The sequence below is a fragment of the Phyllobates terribilis genome, unplaced genomic scaffold, assembly GCF_046119375.1.
Source record: "Phyllobates terribilis strain yellow unplaced genomic scaffold, ASM4611937v1 Scaffold_160__1_contigs__length_4322635, whole genome shotgun sequence".
Classification (NCBI taxonomy): Eukaryota; Metazoa; Chordata; class Amphibia; order Anura; family Dendrobatidae; genus Phyllobates; species Phyllobates terribilis.
The window spans coordinates 4,267,303-4,284,442 of NW_027362920.1; the positions used below are offsets into that span (position 1 = coordinate 4,267,303).

At 44.1% G+C, this 17,140-nt stretch overlaps 10 non-coding genes across 10 annotated transcripts; all 10 read right to left on the reverse strand.

Annotated features, from left to right (window-relative positions):
- Nucleotides 1-657: 657 nt before the first annotated feature.
- LOC141207070 (U2 spliceosomal RNA) lies at nt 658-848 on the reverse strand. Its single transcript, XR_012277495.1, has one exon. It is a non-coding gene; the product is annotated as a U2 spliceosomal RNA (small nuclear RNA).
- Nucleotides 849-1,969: 1,121 nt separating this feature from the next.
- LOC141207071 (U2 spliceosomal RNA) lies at nt 1,970-2,160 on the reverse strand. The gene has a single exon (XR_012277496.1). It is a non-coding gene; the product is annotated as a U2 spliceosomal RNA (small nuclear RNA).
- Nucleotides 2,161-3,278: 1,118 nt separating this feature from the next.
- Nucleotides 3,279-3,469, reverse strand: LOC141207590 (U2 spliceosomal RNA). Its single transcript, XR_012277922.1, has one exon. It is a non-coding gene; the product is annotated as a U2 spliceosomal RNA (small nuclear RNA).
- A 1,127-nt stretch (nt 3,470-4,596) lies between these two features.
- LOC141207072 (U2 spliceosomal RNA) lies at nt 4,597-4,787 on the reverse strand. Its single transcript, XR_012277497.1, has one exon. It is a non-coding gene; the product is annotated as a U2 spliceosomal RNA (small nuclear RNA).
- A 1,115-nt stretch (nt 4,788-5,902) lies between these two features.
- Nucleotides 5,903-6,093, reverse strand: LOC141207073 (U2 spliceosomal RNA). The gene has a single exon (XR_012277498.1). It is a non-coding gene; the product is annotated as a U2 spliceosomal RNA (small nuclear RNA).
- A 1,121-nt stretch (nt 6,094-7,214) lies between these two features.
- Nucleotides 7,215-7,405, reverse strand: LOC141207074 (U2 spliceosomal RNA). Its single transcript, XR_012277499.1, has one exon. It is a non-coding gene; the product is annotated as a U2 spliceosomal RNA (small nuclear RNA).
- A 1,118-nt stretch (nt 7,406-8,523) lies between these two features.
- On the reverse strand, nt 8,524-8,714 carry LOC141207075 (U2 spliceosomal RNA). Its single transcript, XR_012277500.1, has one exon. It is a non-coding gene; the product is annotated as a U2 spliceosomal RNA (small nuclear RNA).
- A 1,121-nt stretch (nt 8,715-9,835) lies between these two features.
- Nucleotides 9,836-10,026, reverse strand: LOC141207101 (U2 spliceosomal RNA). Its single transcript, XR_012277526.1, has one exon. It is a non-coding gene; the product is annotated as a U2 spliceosomal RNA (small nuclear RNA).
- Nucleotides 10,027-11,147: 1,121 nt separating this feature from the next.
- Nucleotides 11,148-11,338, reverse strand: LOC141207076 (U2 spliceosomal RNA). Its single transcript, XR_012277501.1, has one exon. It is a non-coding gene; the product is annotated as a U2 spliceosomal RNA (small nuclear RNA).
- A 1,115-nt stretch (nt 11,339-12,453) lies between these two features.
- On the reverse strand, nt 12,454-12,636 carry LOC141207285 (U2 spliceosomal RNA). Its single transcript, XR_012277698.1, has one exon. It is a non-coding gene; the product is annotated as a U2 spliceosomal RNA (small nuclear RNA).
- Nucleotides 12,637-17,140: the final 4,504 nt, after the last annotated feature.

The following is a 17,140-nucleotide window of genomic DNA, read 5'->3' on the forward strand; positions in this document are numbered from 1 at the left end:
GGATACCTGGCTGGCTGAATGTCGCTGAGAAGCTCACAGAGACCGCCATAAGCAACAGTTTAACAGAATGCCACAGACTAATCAACCAAACTTTTTGGGTTGGGTTCTCTTTTATAGTCTGCAGGCATTAAATGAAAGAAGTCAGTGTTCCAGCAGAGGGAGACAACGTTTCAGAAAAGGCATTGTAGCAAACCAAAAAAGAAATTTTAAGCGCAGCAGAGTAACCAGCGCACATACCTGTTAGCTCAGGTGAGTTTAAAAGGCTGCTGTTGATAACAAGGGCATTTGCTAAATAGATGGTGTGTGTGCAACAATATACTGAAAGGTCAATTATATTGTGCAGCTTATCTCACCACCTGTAGTTATTTAGGTGAAAGCTCCAAAATGCTTGCCTAATATGTCTGTTTATCCAAAAGGAAGTAAAAAGGGAGAGCTAGAAAGATAGCATTTCATTACATTACATGGCAATGCAATGCACAGTTGCTGAAGTTGAACCAAAATGAGCTTGTAATCTGGCTTCTGCAACTTTGAACATGAAAAATCCAATGAGGAGAAGAAAAGCAAAGCCAAAGAGTCCATCCCAAAATCCGACAAACAAGCAAAATGAACAAAAAACATTGAATTCAATTCTTTCTGATTTTAGAAACTGCATTAAAGAAGGGGTGCACCGGTCCTGGAGATACTGCAATACCAGGTCAATGCGTGGAGTGGACAGAGCAAGCTCTTTTTCCATCTCCCTGTTCTAAAAATCCATTTAATATATGGTCCCCAGATAGGGGACGTATCAGATATTAAACTGATAAGAACAGATACTACACTTGATCTTAGCCAAAAGGCCGAGAAGCGATAACCAGAATTGGTTTCAAACTACGGAGCCACCCAAGGATCCTGAAAAGTCCATTTGTGGAGATGAGCTCCTGGACTCCCGTTAAGAAGACATGTTGTCAACCTCTAGATCCCTTACATGCCTGCACTTTTCGGCTTGCTGCTGCTGCAATCCACGCGTTTTAGATCTGCATAACTCCACCTCTTTAAACACAGCACCTTCACCCCCTGCTGTTCCCACCCGCCTCAACACCGTTGGAAGGGAGGAGAACCAATTAAGGCGGGGGGTGGGGTGGAACGAGCAGCTGTCTACCCTTAGCAGGAGGGCTGCTGATTACATACCTCTCCTGCTGCTGCTGCTGCTGCTGCTGGCTGTCCAGCAGCAGACTGAAGGTGGCTGCTGCTGTGCACAGGTATATAAAGGCTCAGAGCCTATTATGACACGCGCAGCCAGCGTTCCATTGCCACATTCCATCTACTGCAGGCAGGATACCTGGCTGGCTGAATGTCGCTGAGAAGCTCACAGAGACCGCCATAAGCAACAGTTTAACAGAATGCCACAGACTAATCAACCAAACTTTTTGGGTTGGGTTCTCTTTTATAGTCTGCAGGCATTAAATGAAAGAAGTCAGTGTTCCAGCAGAGGGAGACAACGTTTCAGAAAAGGCATTGTAGCAAACCAAAAAAGAAATTTTAAGCGCAGCAGAGTAACCAGCGCACATACCTGTTAGCTCAGGTGAGTTTAAAAGGCTGCTGTTGATAACAAGGGCATTTGCTAAATAGATGGTGTGTGTGCAACAATATACTGAAAGGTCAATTATATTGTGCAGCTTATCTCACCACCTGTAGTTATTTAGGTGAAAGCTCCAAAATGCTTGCCTAATATGTCTGTTTATCCAAAAGGAAGTAAAAAGGGAGAGCTAGAAAGATAGCATTTCATTACATTACATGGCAATGCAATGCACAGTTGCTGAAGTTGAACCAAAATGAGCTTGTAATCTGGCTTCTGCAACTTTGAACATGAAAAATCCAATGAGGAGAAGAAAAGCAAAGCCAAAGAGTCCATCCCAAAATCCGACAAACAAGCAAAATGAACAAAAAACATTGAATTCAATTCTTTCTGATTTTAGAAACTGCATTAAAGAAGGGGTGCACCGGTCCTGGAGATACTGCAATACCAGGTCAATGCGTGGAGTGGACAGAGCAAGCTCTTTTTCCATCTCCCTGTTCTAAAAATCCATTTAATATATGGTCCCCAGATAGGGGACGTATCAGATATTAAACTGATAAGAACAGATACTACACTTGATCTTAGCCAAAAGGCCGAGAAGCGATAACCAGAATTGGTTTCAAACTACGGAGCCACCCAAGGATCCTGAAAAGTCCATTTGTGGAGATGAGCTCCTGGACTCCCGTTAAGAAGACATGTTGTCAACCTCTAGATCCCTTACATGCCTGCACTTTTCGGCTTGCTGCTGCTGCAATCCACGCGTTTTAGATCTGCATAACTCCACCTCTTTAAACACAGCACCTTCACCCCCTGCTGTTCCCACCCGCCTCAACACCGTTGGAAGGGAGGAGAACCAATTAAGGCGGGGGGTGGGGTGGAACGAGCAGCTGTCTACCCTTAGCAGGAGGGCTGCTGATTACATACCTCTCCTGCTGCTGCTGCTGCTGCTGGCTGTCCAGCAGCAGACTGAAGGTGGCTGCTGCTGTGCACAGGTATATAAAGGCTCAGAGCCTATTATGACACGCGCAGCCAGCGTTCCATTGCCACATTCCATCTACTGCAGGCAGGATACCTGGCTGGCTGAATGTCGCTGAGAAGCTCACAGAGACCGCCATAAGCAACAGTTTAACAGAATGCCACAGACTAATCAACCAAACTTTTTGGGTTGGGTTCTCTTTTATAGTCTGCAGGCATTAAATGAAAGAAGTCAGTGTTCCAGCAGAGGGAGACAACGTTTCAGAAAAGGCATTGTAGCAAACCAAAAAAGAAATTTTAAGCGCAGCAGAGTAACCAGCGCACATACCTGTTAGCTCAGGTGAGTTTAAAAGGCTGCTGTTGATAACAAGGGCATTTGCTAAATAGATGGTGTGTGTGCAACAATATACTGAAAGGTCAATTATATTGTGCAGCTTATCTCACCACCTGTAGTTATTTAGGTGAAAGCTCCAAAATGCTTGCCTAATATGTCTGTTTATCCAAAAGGAAGTAAAAAGGGAGAGCTAGAAAGATAGCATTTCATTACATTACATGGCAATGCAATGCACAGTTGCTGAAGTTGAACCAAAATGAGCTTGTAATCTGGCTTCTGCAACTTTGAACATGAAAAATCCAATGAGGAGAAGAAAAGCAAAGCCAAAGAGTCCATCCCAAAATCCGACAAACAAGCAAAATGAACAAAAAACATTGAATTCAATTCTTTCTGATTTTAGAAACTGCATTAAAGAAGGGGTGCACCGGTCCTGGAGATACTGCAATACCAGGTCAATGCGTGGAGTGGACAGAGCAAGCTCTTTTTCCATCTCCCTGTTCTAAAAATCCATTTAATATATAGTCCCCAGATAGGGGACGTATCAGATATTAAACTGATAAGAACAGATACTACACTTGATCTTAGCCAAAAGGCCGAGAAGCGATAACCAGAATTGGTTTCAAACTACGGAGCCACCCAAGGATCCTGAAAAGTCCATTTGTGGAGATGAGCTCCTGGACTCCCGTTAAGAAGACATGTTGTCAACCTCTAGATCCCTTACATGCCTGCACTTTTCGGCTTGCTGCTGCTGCAATCCACGCGTTTTAGATCTGCATAACTCCACCTCTTTAAACACAGCACCTTCACCCCCTGCTGTTCCCACCCGCCTCAACACCGTTGGAAGGGAGGAGAACCAATTAAGGCGGGGGGTGGGGTGGAACGAGCAGCTGTCTACCCTTAGCAGGAGGGCTGCTGATTACATACCTCTCCTGCTGCTGCTGCTGCTGCTGCTGCTGCTGGCTGTCCAGCAGCAGACTGAAGGTGGCTGCTGCTGTGCACAGGTATATAAAGGCTCAGAGCCTATTATGACACGCGCAGCCAGCGTTCCATTGCCACATTCCATCTACTGCAGGCAGGATACCTGGCTGGCTGAATGTCGCTGAGAAGCTCACAGAGACCGCCATAAGCAACAGTTTAACAGAATGCCACAGACTAATCAACCAAACTTTTTGGGTTGGGTTCTCTTTTATAGTCTGCAGGCATTAAATGAAAGAAGTCAGTGTTCCAGCAGAGGGAGACAACGTTTCAGAAAAGGCATTGTAGCAAACCAAAAAAGAAATTTTAAGCGCAGCAGAGTAACCAGCGCACATACCTGTTAGCTCAGGTGAGTTTAAAAGGCTGCTGTTGATAACAAGGGCATTTGCTAAATAGATGGTGTGTGTGCAACAATATACTGAAAGGTCAATTATATTGTGCAGCTTATCTCACCACCTGTAGTTATTTAGGTGAAAGCTCCAAAATGCTTGCCTAATATGTCTGTTTATCCAAAAGGAAGTAAAAAGGGAGAGCTAGAAAGATAGCATTTCATTACATTACATGGCAATGCAATGCACAGTTGCTGAAGTTGAACCAAAATGAGCTTGTAATCTGGCTTCTGCAACTTTGAACATGAAAAATCCAATGAGGAGAAGAAAAGCAAAGCCAAAGAGTCCATCCCAAAATCCGACAAACAAGCAAAATGAACAAAAAACATTGAATTCAATTCTTTCTGATTTTAGAAACTGCATTAAAGAAGGGGTGCACCGGTCCTGGAGATACTGCAATACCAGGTCAATGCGTGGAGTGGACAGAGCAAGCTCTTTTTCCATCTCCCTGTTCTAAAAATCCATTTAATATATGGTCCCCAGATAGGGGACGTATCAGATATTAAACTGATAAGAACAGATACTACACTTGATCTTAGCCAAAAGGCCGAGAAGCGATAACCAGAATTGGTTTCAAACTACGGAGCCACCCAAGGATCCTGAAAAGTCCATTTGTGGAGATGAGCTCCTGGACTCCCGTTAAGAAGACATGTTGTCAACCTCTAGATCCCTTACATGCCTGCACTTTTCGGCTTGCTGCTGCTGCAATCCACGCGTTTTAGATCTGCATAACTCCACCTCTTTAAACACAGCACCTTCACCCCCTGCTGTTCCCACCCGCCTCAACACCGTTGGAAGGGAGGAGAACCAATTAAGGCGGGGGGTGGGGTGGAACGAGCAGCTGTCTACCCTTAGCAGGAGGGCTGCTGATTACATACCTCTCCTGCTGCTGCTGCTGCTGGCTGTCCAGCAGCAGACTGAAGGTGGCTGCTGCTGTGCACAGGTATATAAAGGCTCAGAGCCTATTATGACACGCGCAGCCAGCGTTCCATTGCCACATTCCATCTACTGCAGGCAGGATACCTGGCTGGCTGAATGTCGCTGAGAAGCTCACAGAGACCGCCATAAGAAACAGTTTAACAGAATGCCACAGACTAATCAACCAAACTTTTTGGGTTGGGTTCTCTTTTATAGTCTGCAGGCATTAAATGAAAGAAGTCAGTGTTCCAGCAGAGGGAGACAACGTTTCAGAAAAGGCATTGTAGCAAACCAAAAAAGAAATTTTAAGCGCAGCAGAGTAACCAGCGCACATACCTGTTAGCTCAGGTGAGTTTAAAAGGCTGCTGTTGATAACAAGGGCATTTGCTAAATAGATGGTGTGTGTGCAACAATATACTGAAAGGTCAATTATATTGTGCAGCTTATCTCACCTCCTGTAGTTATTTAGGTGAAAGCTCCAAAATGCTTGCCTAATATGTCTGTTTATCCAAAAGGAAGTAAAAAGGGAGAGCTAGAAAGATAGCATTTCATTACATTACATGGCAATGCAATGCACAGTTGCTGAAGTTGAACCAAAATGAGCTTGTAATCTGGCTTCTGCAACTTTGAACATGAAAAATCCAATGAGGAGAAGAAAAGCAAAGCCAAAGAGTCCATCCCAAAATCCGACAAACAAGCAAAATGAACAAAAAACATTGAATTCAATTCTTTCTGATTTTAGAAACTGCATTAAAGAAGGGGTGCACCGGTCCTGGAGATACTGCAATACCAGGTCAATGCGTGGAGTGGACAGAGCAAGCTCTTTTTCCATCTCCCTGTTCTAAAAATCCATTTAATATATGGTCCCCAGATAGGGGACGTATCAGATATTAAACTGATAAGAACAGATACTACACTTGATCTTAGCCAAAAGGCCGAGAAGCGATAACCAGAATTGGTTTCAAACTACGGAGCCACCCAAGGATCCTGAAAAGTCCATTTGTGGAGATGAGCTCCTGGACTCCCGTTAAGAAGACATGTTGTCAACCTCTAGATCCCTTACATGCCTGCACTTTTCGGCTTGCTGCTGCTGCAATCCACGCGTTTTAGATCTGCATAACTCCACCTCTTTAAACACAGCACCTTCACCCCCTGCTGTTCCCACCCGCCTCAACACCGTTGGAAGGGAGGAGAACCAATTAAGGCGGGGGGTGGGGTGGAACGAGCAGCTGTCTACCCTTAGCAGGAGGGCTGCTGATTACATACCTCTCCTGCTGCTGCTGCTGCTGCTGCTGGCTGTCCAGCAGCAGACTGAAGGTGGCTGCTGCTGTGCACAGGTATATAAAGGCTCAGAGCCTATTATGACACGCGCAGCCAGCGTTCCATTGCCACATTCCATCTACTGCAGGCAGGATACCTGGCTGGCTGAATGTCGCTGAGAAGCTCACAGAGACCGCCATAAGCAACAGTTTAACAGAATGCCACAGACTAATCAACCAAACTTTTTGGGTTGGGTTCTCTTTTATAGTCTGCAGGCATTAAATGAAAGAAGTCAGTGTTCCAGCAGAGGGAGACAACGTTTCAGAAAAGGCATTGTAGCAAACCAAAAAAGAAATTTTAAGCGCAGCAGAGTAACCAGCGCACATACCTGTTAGCTCAGGTGAGTTTAAAAGGCTGCTGTTGATAACAAGGGCATTTGCTAAATAGATGGTGTGTGTGCAACAATATACTGAAAGGTCAATTATATTGTGCAGCTTATCTCACCACCTGTAGTTATTTAGGTGAAAGCTCCAAAATGCTTGCCTAATATGTCTGTTTATCCAAAAGGAAGTAAAAAGGGAGAGCTAGAAAGATAGCATTTCATTACATTACATGGCAATGCAATGCACAGTTGCTGAAGTTGAACCAAAATGAGCTTGTAATCTGGCTTCTGCAACTTTGAACATGAAAAATCCAATGAGGAGAAGAAAAGCAAAGCCAAAGAGTCCATCCCAAAATCCGACAAACAAGCAAAATGAACAAAAAACATTGAATTCAATTCTTTCTGATTTTAGAAACTGCATTAAAGAAGGGGTGCACCGGTCCTGGAGATACTGCAATACCAGGTCAATGCGTGGAGTGGACAGAGCAAGCTCTTTTTCCATCTCCCTGTTCTAAAAATCCATTTAATATATGGTCCCCAGATAGGGGACGTATCAGATATTAAACTGATAAGAACAGATACTACACTTGATCTTAGCCAAAAGGCCGAGAAGCGATAACCAGAATTGGTTTCAAACTACGGAGCCACCCAAGGATCCTGAAAAGTCCATTTGTGGAGATGAGCTCCTGGACTCCCGTTAAGAAGACATGTTGTCAACCTCTAGATCCCTTACATGCCTGCACTTTTCGGCTTGCTGCTGCTGCAATCCACGCGTTTTAGATCTGCATAACTCCACCTCTTTAAACACAGCACCTTCACCCCCTGCTGTTCCCACCCGCCTCAACACCGTTGGAAGGGAGGAGAACCAATTAAGGCGGGGGGTGGGGTGGAACGAGCAGCTGTCTACCCTTAGCAGGAGGGCTGCTGATTACATACCTCTCCTGCTGCTGCTGCTGCTGCTGGCTGTCCAGCAGCAGACTGAAGGTGGCTGCTGCTGTGCACAGGTATATAAAGGCTCAGAGCCTATTATGACACGCGCAGCCAGCGTTCCATTGCCACATTCCATCTACTGCAGGCAGGATACCTGGCTGGCTGAATGTCGCTGAGAAGCTCACAGAGACCGCCATAAGCAACAGTTTAACAGAATGCCACAGACTAATCAACCAAACTTTTTGGGTTGGGTTCTCTTTTATAGTCTGCAGGCATTAAATGAAAGAAGTCAGTGTTCCAGCAGAGGGAGACAACGTTTCAGAAAAGGCATTGTAGCAAACCAAAAAAGAAATTTTAAGCGCAGCAGAGTAACCAGCGCACATACCTGTTAGCTCAGGTGAGTTTAAAAGGCTGCTGTTGATAACAAGGGCATTTGCTAAATAGATGGTGTGTGTGCAACAATATACTGAAAGGTCAATTATATTGTGCAGCTTATCTCACCACCTGTAGTTATTTAGGTGAAAGCTCCAAAATGCTTGCCTAATATGTCTGTTTATCCAAAAGGAAGTAAAAAGGGAGAGCTAGAAAGATAGCATTTCATTACATTACATGGCAATGCAATGCACAGTTGCTGAAGTTGAACCAAAATGAGCTTGTAATCTGGCTTCTGCAACTTTGAACATGAAAAATCCAATGAGGAGAAGAAAAGCAAAGCCAAAGAGTCCATCCCAAAATCCGACAAACAAGCAAAATGAACAAAAAACATTGAATTCAATTCTTTCTGATTTTAGAAACTGCATTAAAGAAGGGGTGCACCGGTCCTGGAGATACTGCAATACCAGGTCAATGCGTGGAGTGGACAGAGCAAGCTCTTTTTCCATCTCCCTGTTCTAAAAATCCATTTAATATATGGTCCCCAGATAGGGGACGTATCAGATATTAAACTGATAAGAACAGATACTACACTTGATCTTAGCCAAAAGGCCGAGAAGCGATAACCAGAATTGGTTTCAAACTACGGAGCCACCCAAGGATCCTGAAAAGTCCATTTGTGGAGATGAGCTCCTGGACTCCCGTTAAGAAGACATGTTGTCAACCTCTAGATCCCTTACATGCCTGCACTTTTCGGCTTGCTGCTGCTGCAATCCACGCGTTTTAGATCTGCATAACTCCACCTCTTTAAACACAGCACCTTCACCCCCTGCTGTTCCCACCCGCCTCAACACCGTTGGAAGGGAGGAGAACCAATTAAGGCGGGGGGTGGGGTGGAACGAGCAGCTGTCTACCCTTAGCAGGAGGGCTGCTGATTACATACCTCTCCTGCTGCTGCTGCTGCTGCTGCTGGCTGTCCAGCAGCAGACTGAAGGTGGCTGCTGCTGTGCACAGGTATATAAAGGCTCAGAGCCTATTATGACACGCGCAGCCAGCGTTCCATTGCCACATTCCATCTACTGCAGGCAGGATACCTGGCTGGCTGAATGTCGCTGAGAAGCTCACAGAGACCGCCATAAGCAACAGTTTAACAGAATGCCACAGACTAATCAACCAAACTTTTTGGGTTGGGTTCTCTTTTATAGTCTGCAGGCATTAAATGAAAGAAGTCAGTGTTCCAGCAGAGGGAGACAACGTTTCAGAAAAGGCATTGTAGCAAACCAAAAAAGAAATTTTAAGCGCAGCAGAGTAACCAGCGCACATACCTGTTAGCTCAGGTGAGTTTAAAAGGCTGCTGTTGATAACAAGGGCATTTGCTAAATAGATGGTGTGTGTGCAACAATATACTGAAAGGTCAATTATATTGTGCAGCTTATCTCACCACCTGTAGTTATTTAGGTGAAAGCTCCAAAATGCTTGCCTAATATGTCTGTTTATCCAAAAGGAAGTAAAAAGGGAGAGCTAGAAAGATAGCATTTCATTACATTACATGGCAATGCAATGCACAGTTGCTGAAGTTGAACCAAAATGAGCTTGTAATCTGGCTTCTGCAACTTTGAACATGAAAAATCCAATGAGGAGAAGAAAAGCAAAGCCAAAGAGTCCATCCCAAAATCCGACAAACAAGCAAAATGAACAAAAAACATTGAATTCAATTCTTTCTGATTTTAGAAACTGCATTAAAGAAGGGGTGCACCGGTCCTGGAGATACTGCAATACCAGGTCAATGCGTGGAGTGGACAGAGCAAGCTCTTTTTCCATCTCCCTGTTCTAAAAATCCACTTAATATATAGTCCCCAGATAGGGGACGTATCAGATATTAAACTGATAAGAACAGATACTACACTTGATCTTAGCCAAAAGGCCGAGAAGCGATAACCAGAATTGGTTTCAAACTACGGAGCCACCCAAGGATCCTGAAAAGTCCATTTGTGGAGATGAGCTCCTGGACTCCCGTTAAGAAGACATGTTGTCAACCTCTAGATCCCTTACATGCCTGCACTTTTCGGCTTGCTGCTGCTGCAATCCACGCGTTTTAGATCTGCATAACTCCACCTCTTTAAACACAGCACCTTCACCCCCTGCTGTTCCCACCCGCCTCAACACCGTTGGAAGGGAGGAGAACCAATTAAGGCGGGGGGTGGGGTGGAACGAGCAGCTGTCTACCCTTAGCAGGAGGGCTGCTGATTACATACCTCTCCTGCTGCTGCTGCTGCTGCTGCTGGCTGTCCAGCAGCAGACTGAAGGTGGCTGCTGCTGTGCACAGGTATATAAAGGCTCAGAGCCTATTATGACACGCGCAGCCAGCGTTCCATTGCCACATTCCATCTACTGCAGGCAGGATACCTGGCTGGCTGAATGTCGCTGAGAAGCTCACAGAGACCGCCATAAGCAACAGTTTAACAGAATGCCACAGACTAATCAACCAAACTTTTTGGGTTGGGTTCTCTTTTATAGTCTGCAGGCATTAAATGAAAGAAGTCAGTGTTCCAGCAGAGGGAGACAACGTTTCAGAAAAGGCATTGTAGCAAACCAAAAAAGAAATTTTAAGCGCAGCAGAGTAACCAGCGCACATACCTGTTAGCTCAGGTGAGTTTAAAAGGCTGCTGTTGATAACAAGGGCATTTGCTAAATAGATGGTGTGTGTGCAACAATATACTGAAAGGTCAATTATATTGTGCAGCTTATCTCACCACCTGTAGTTATTTAGGTGAAAGCTCCAAAATGCTTGCCTAATATGTCTGTTTATCCAAAAGGAAGTAAAAAGGGAGAGCTAGAAAGATAGCATTTCATTACATTACATGGCAATGCAATGCACAGTTGCTGAAGTTGAACCAAAATGAGCTTGTAATCTGGCTTCTGCAACTTTGAACATGAAAAATCCAATGAGGAGAAGAAAAGCAAAGCCAAAGAGTCCATCCCAAAATCCGACAAACAAGCAAAATGAACAAAAAACATTGAATTCAATTCTTTCTGATTTTAGAAACTGCATTAAAGAAGGGGTGCACCGGTCCTGGAGATACTGCAATACCAGGTCAATGCGTGGAGTGGACAGAGCAAGCTCTTTTTCCATCTCCCTGTTCTAAAAATCCATTTAATATATGGTCCCCAGATAGGGGACGTATCAGATATTAAACTGATAAGAACAGATACTACACTTGATCTTAGCCAAAAGGCCGAGAAGCGATAACCAGAATTGGTTTCAAACTACGGAGCCACCCAAGGATCCTGAAAAGTCCATTTGTGGAGATGAGCTCCTGGACTCCCGTTAAGAAGACATGTTGTCAACCTCTAGATCCCTTACATGCCTGCACTTTTCGGCTTGCTGCTGCTGCAATCCACGCGTTTTAGATCTGCATAACTCCACCTCTTTAAACACAGCACCTTCACCCCCTGCTGTTCCCACCCGCCTCAACACCGTTGGAAGGGAGGAGAACCAATTAAGGCGGGGGGTGGGGTGGAACGAGCAGCTGTCTACCCTTAGCAGGAGGGCTGCTGATTACATACCTCTCCTGCTGCTGCTGCTGCTGGCTGTCCAGCAGCAGACTGAAGGTGGCTGCTGCTGTGCACAGGTATATAAAGGCTCAGAGCCTATTATGACACGCGCAGCCAGCGTTCCATTGCCACATTCCATCTACTGCAGGCAGGATACCTGGCTGGCTGAATGTCGCTGAGAAGCTCACAGAGACCGCCATAAGAAACAGTTTAACAGAATGCCACAGACTAATCAACCAAACTTTTTGGGTTGGGTTCTCTTTTATAGTCTGCAGGCATTAAATGAAAGAAGTCAGTGTTCCAGCAGAGGGAGACAACGTTTCAGAAAAGGCATTGTAGCAAACCAAAAAAGAAATTTTAAGCGCAGCAGAGTAACCAGCGCACATACCTGTTAGCTCAGGTGAGTTTAAAAGGCTGCTGTTGATAACAAGGGCATTTGCTAAATAGATGGTGTGTGTGCAACAATATACTGAAAGGTCAATTATATTGTGCAGCTTATCTCACCACCTGTAGTTATTTAGGTGAAAGCTCCAAAATGCTTGCCTAATATGTCTGTTTATCCAAAAGGAAGTAAAAAGGGAGAGCTAGAAAGATAGCATTTCATTACATTACATGGCAATGCAATGCACAGTTGCTGAAGTTGAACCAAAATGAGCTTGTAATCTGGCTTCTGCAACTTTGAACATGAAAAATCCAATGAGGAGAAGAAAAGCAAAGCCAAAGAGTCCATCCCAAAATCCGACAAACAAGCAAAATGAACAAAAAACATTGAATTCAATTCTTTCTGATTTTAGAAACTGCATTAAAGAAGGGGTGCACCGGTCCTGGAGATACTGCAATACCAGGTCAATGCGTGGAGTGGACAGAGCAAGCTCTTTTTCCATCTCCCTGTTCTAAAAATCCATTTAATATATGGTCCCCAGATAGGGGACGTATCAGATATTAAACTGATAAGAACAGATAAGGTTTCAACATAAATTTATTCAGATATAAAAAAGTACAAAAACACATTATTCTTATTTACAGCGTTAATAGAGCTCTTTCCACAGACAATATTAGTACAAAATAGTATTCCACATGTAAAAACACCATCTTCTATTCGCTTCGTGTTTACCCACATCTTTGACATCTTTCAAATAATAAATATACATTTCGCTAAAAACCATTCTAATACAATCATTGATGGAAATACAGTCACGTTTGAACAACAAAATATTCCTCACTTTCCACATAGCACTTTTTGCACAATTTATTATACACCAGCATATTTTGGTTTGATGTAAAGTTGGGCAATTAAAAAGTCCGTATAAAACATATTCGTGACAAAAGTCTTTCAGACCACAAACCCATTTCAAAAGCACCCCCAGTCTCCGCCAAAGTTCTTGCGCATAAAAACAGTTCCAAAACAGATGTAAAACCGTCTCATCACTTCCACACGAGTCTCTAGGACATTTTGCCCGCGCCGCCAGGCCTCTCCTGTGCTGAAAGTCTCTAGTTGGGAGGCACTGGTGGACGGACATCCAGGCAAGGTCTTTATGAATATTTGCGAGAAACTTTCCAAACACATTCCTCCAGACTCGCTTGGATCTGCTCCAGGAAAAGTTGATTACTTCAGATACTCTTTCTTCCCTTCTCAGATGAGTTATCAATTTCCTTCGGTCTTGAAGAATATCAGTATCCAAGTCTCTTAATTTATAATTTCTACATACTTTCTCTAAGATGATAATATGCTTTGGGGGACATAATAAAACAGGCGAAGATAAGGATGGCCGTAGCCATCTCTTAAAAACATAACCACAAGTATATTTTAAAAACAGACTAAAAACACTGTTAGAATTAAGAAGCTTAAAACAGAAACAGAAGAAATTTATATACAAAAACATGCTCAAATCCGGGACATCCTTTCCACCATTTTGATGCCTTTTATACATTTCTGTGCGTTTTACTTTTTCCATCTTCGAGCCCCAAATAAATATAAACATGCAGCGAGTCAGCTTTTTGAGCATTAAGTCGGAGGGAGGGTACACAATTGCAACATATAACATCATTGGCAATAATACAGACTTAATAATTAGAACTTTCCCTTCGATTGACAAACTACGCAAATTCCAAAAGGATAGTTTCTTCACCATTTTCTCCTGGACCTCCCCCCAACTCACAACCCCGTCATTTTCTTTATTAAAAGTAATGCCCAAAATTTTAACTTTATCACACTTCATTTTGACTGCTGGTAGGTCCACTGTATCCCAGGAACCAATTGTCAAACACTCAGTTTTATTAAAATTCAACTTAAAACCTGAAGCCTGACTAAAAAAACTGGTACACCTCACCACCCTCCGGAGGGAAGCAGGATCCGTGCAGATGGCAGTAACATCGTCCATATACCCGAAGACTTTAATTTGGGCCCCCCCTCCACCCGGAACAGGGACCCCACGGATCACTTTATCTTTCCTAATTTGGCATAATAAAGGCTCCATAGCACAAATAAACAGGATCGGGGACAAAGGGCAGCCCTGCTTCACTCCGGATTCCAGCGGTATTTCACCTGTTAAGAAGCCATTAACAGAGATTTGACAATATGAATCTTTATACAAAATCTTAATTAGAGACATGATAAAATCCGGGATCGCCATCTTCTTTAAAACACTAAAAAGATACTTGTGCGATACCCTGTCGAACGCCTTCTCAAAGTCCAGCGCCAACAGGGCTAAATTCTGACCACGATCCCTAGTATACCATATTGCATCTCTTATGACATTTAACACCTCCGCAATACTCCTTCCCGGTACACCACAAACTTGTTCTGGTTGTATCAACTTATCAATTATCATTTTAAGCCGGCATGCAATAAATTTGGCTAATACTTTATAATCCATGTTGAGGAGGGTGATAGGCCTCCAATTTGCAAGGTCCTCACGAGCCCCTTTCTTTTTAAAGATCAAGGACACTATTCCCCTCCTCCATCCCTTGGGCAACCGTTTACACTTAAAAACCTCCTTAAAAAGTGCTAAAAGATCATCCTTTAAAATATCCCAGAAAGTCAGATAAAATTCGACGGGGAGACCGTCTGCTCCCGGAGCTTTGCCCTTTGAAAAACTTTTAAAAATGTTAAAAAGTTCCTCTAAGCTAAAATCCCGTATTAAAAACTCCTGATCTGACTGATTCAACTTAAAATCTAGGACATTAAGAGCATCTTGTAAAAAGGAATCATCCACACTTTTCTCACTAAAAAGGAGTCGGTAAAAATCAAAAGCCACGTTCTTCATGCCCTGTATAGTGGATTCTTCACCTAAACAAGTAATCGCATCTTTCCTCTCCATTGCTTTTTTAAAAAAGAAGCGTGTACATTTTTCATCTTCTTCTAACTGCTTTACCTTTGAATTAAAAATAACCTCTCTCCCCTTCTGCTCCAAAAGTGTATGTATTTCTGCTTTTAGGCTGACAATGTCTTCCTCCACCTCCAACCCAATCTCTTTAAATTTATAAAGTGTCTGCAGCCTAGTATTTAGATTTGAGAAAAATTGTTTTTTCTGTCTTGATTTCTTCCTCCCTGCCGTGATAAAAAAAAGCCTAATTTTATTTTTAATCTTTTCCCACCAAGACAACATTTTTATATAAGGAGGCCTATGTTGTCTCCATTCCTGGTAGGCTGTACAAAAATCCGACCTTATCTGAGGATCCTCCAGCAGATGTGTCCCCAAACGCCACAGTCCTTTGTTTATTCTCTGCTCTCCTTGGTATTCTAACTGTAATTTTAACATTTTGTGATCGGAAAATAAATTAGACATTAGATCAAACATCACCGGCTTAAAATCCACAGATAAAAACATAAAATCGATCCTAGAGGCCACTCCCCGACCGGACCATGTAAATCCAGGGTCCGTCGGTGAAAGAGACCTCCAGGCATCGCATAGCTTAAAATCAGTTTGAAAATTTTTTAGCAGAAAACATGACTTATCCAACTTACGGAGAGGGTCCCCTCCTACTCGTTGTTCGCCGACACTAAGGCAGTTGAAATCCCCACCTATCAGGAGGGGAGAAGACCCAACACAAAATACAGGCAAAATTTCAAACAATTGGATGCGCTCTTGCTTGTCGGGGGGAGCATACACATTAATTATGCGAAAACTAAAATTATTAATATGCAAATGTACTAACATTGCCCTGCCTGGTGTAATCTCTGTAACAGAGGAAAACACGATGTTATTACCACGACAGAGCAAACCCACTCCAGCAGACCTATTCACATTTGAGCCGGACCACACTGACGGTCCCGACTTCCAATCCTTTTTAAGCTCGTCATAATTAATTGAGTGTTGTAGTCCACATTCCTGCAATAAACACACATCAAAGTCTAAAGTCTCTAAATATTGAAAAAGAGCAGCCCTGCGAACAGGGCTCTTTAAAGATCTCACATTCAGTGAGAGGCATTTTATGGACGGCATTAAAGTCAAGGTGGGAGGGAGTCATCCAGAATCATCTTGACCTGTTCAGGACTATGATCCAACAGTGCCTCCAAGATCCCTGACTCCGGGGAAAAGGAAATGTTCATTGGATCCGAGGCAGTGACCGGGTATCCAGCTCCTGCTCCCTGCAGCCACAAATCACCGACACCCAAGGAAACATCCGGTGAATCCGGACAGACATCCGCACGCATCTTTTTCCCGCTGGGTTCAGGTAGGTCACTAGTGCAATCTTCTCCCACTACTGCCTCATGGTCTCTCTTCTCGAGGTCGTCACCTAGGGAAAAACACACTGCGTCCTGCTGGCTCGACACTTGAATAGCATCTGGGGCCTTCGCAGCAGGGCCCACCAGTGCCAACATACTGGGGGCACCCTGCTCCAGCACACCAGAAACACACACATCTTCAGGGGCCATCGACACAGAGACACCCTCCCGAACAGAAGAGCATCCCTGCTCCGGTCCCTGGACGGACCGCCCATAGTCCCCTTTTTGCGGGGGCTTCTTCTTTGCCACCTCCACTACAGAGGGGCCAGTAGAGCTTAGCTCAGTCCTGTCAAGGGGATCCTCCCCGACGGACACTGAGGGGGAGCTAGAGATTGTCTTCGCCAGGGACCCCCAGTTGCCTCTGCATATGTCCGTACCTTGGTTCTCTGGGGGCAACTCCGGAATACATGTCCATCCTCCCCGCACAGATTACACTGTTTCTTGTGAGGACAGTCTTTCGTCAAGTGTCCATACTGGCTGCAATTATTACAACGGGCAGCCCTCCTCTCCTGGCAAGCGTCTTGGGTATGCCCCATTGTGCCACAATTCCTACAATACAAGGGCATACCTTGATAGAAGAGGTATCCTCGGCTCTTCCCGATTGTGAAGGTGGAGGGAGGGTGCTGTGTTCCTCCGACTCCCGTTGGATCCTTCTTTAATCGTGCCAGGAACCTCCGCTTCCCACACCAAAAATTAACTGCATTTTTATTTTTTCCTAAAAAGGACACGTCATCGCAATAGCGACGCAAGAAAGTCAAAATATCCA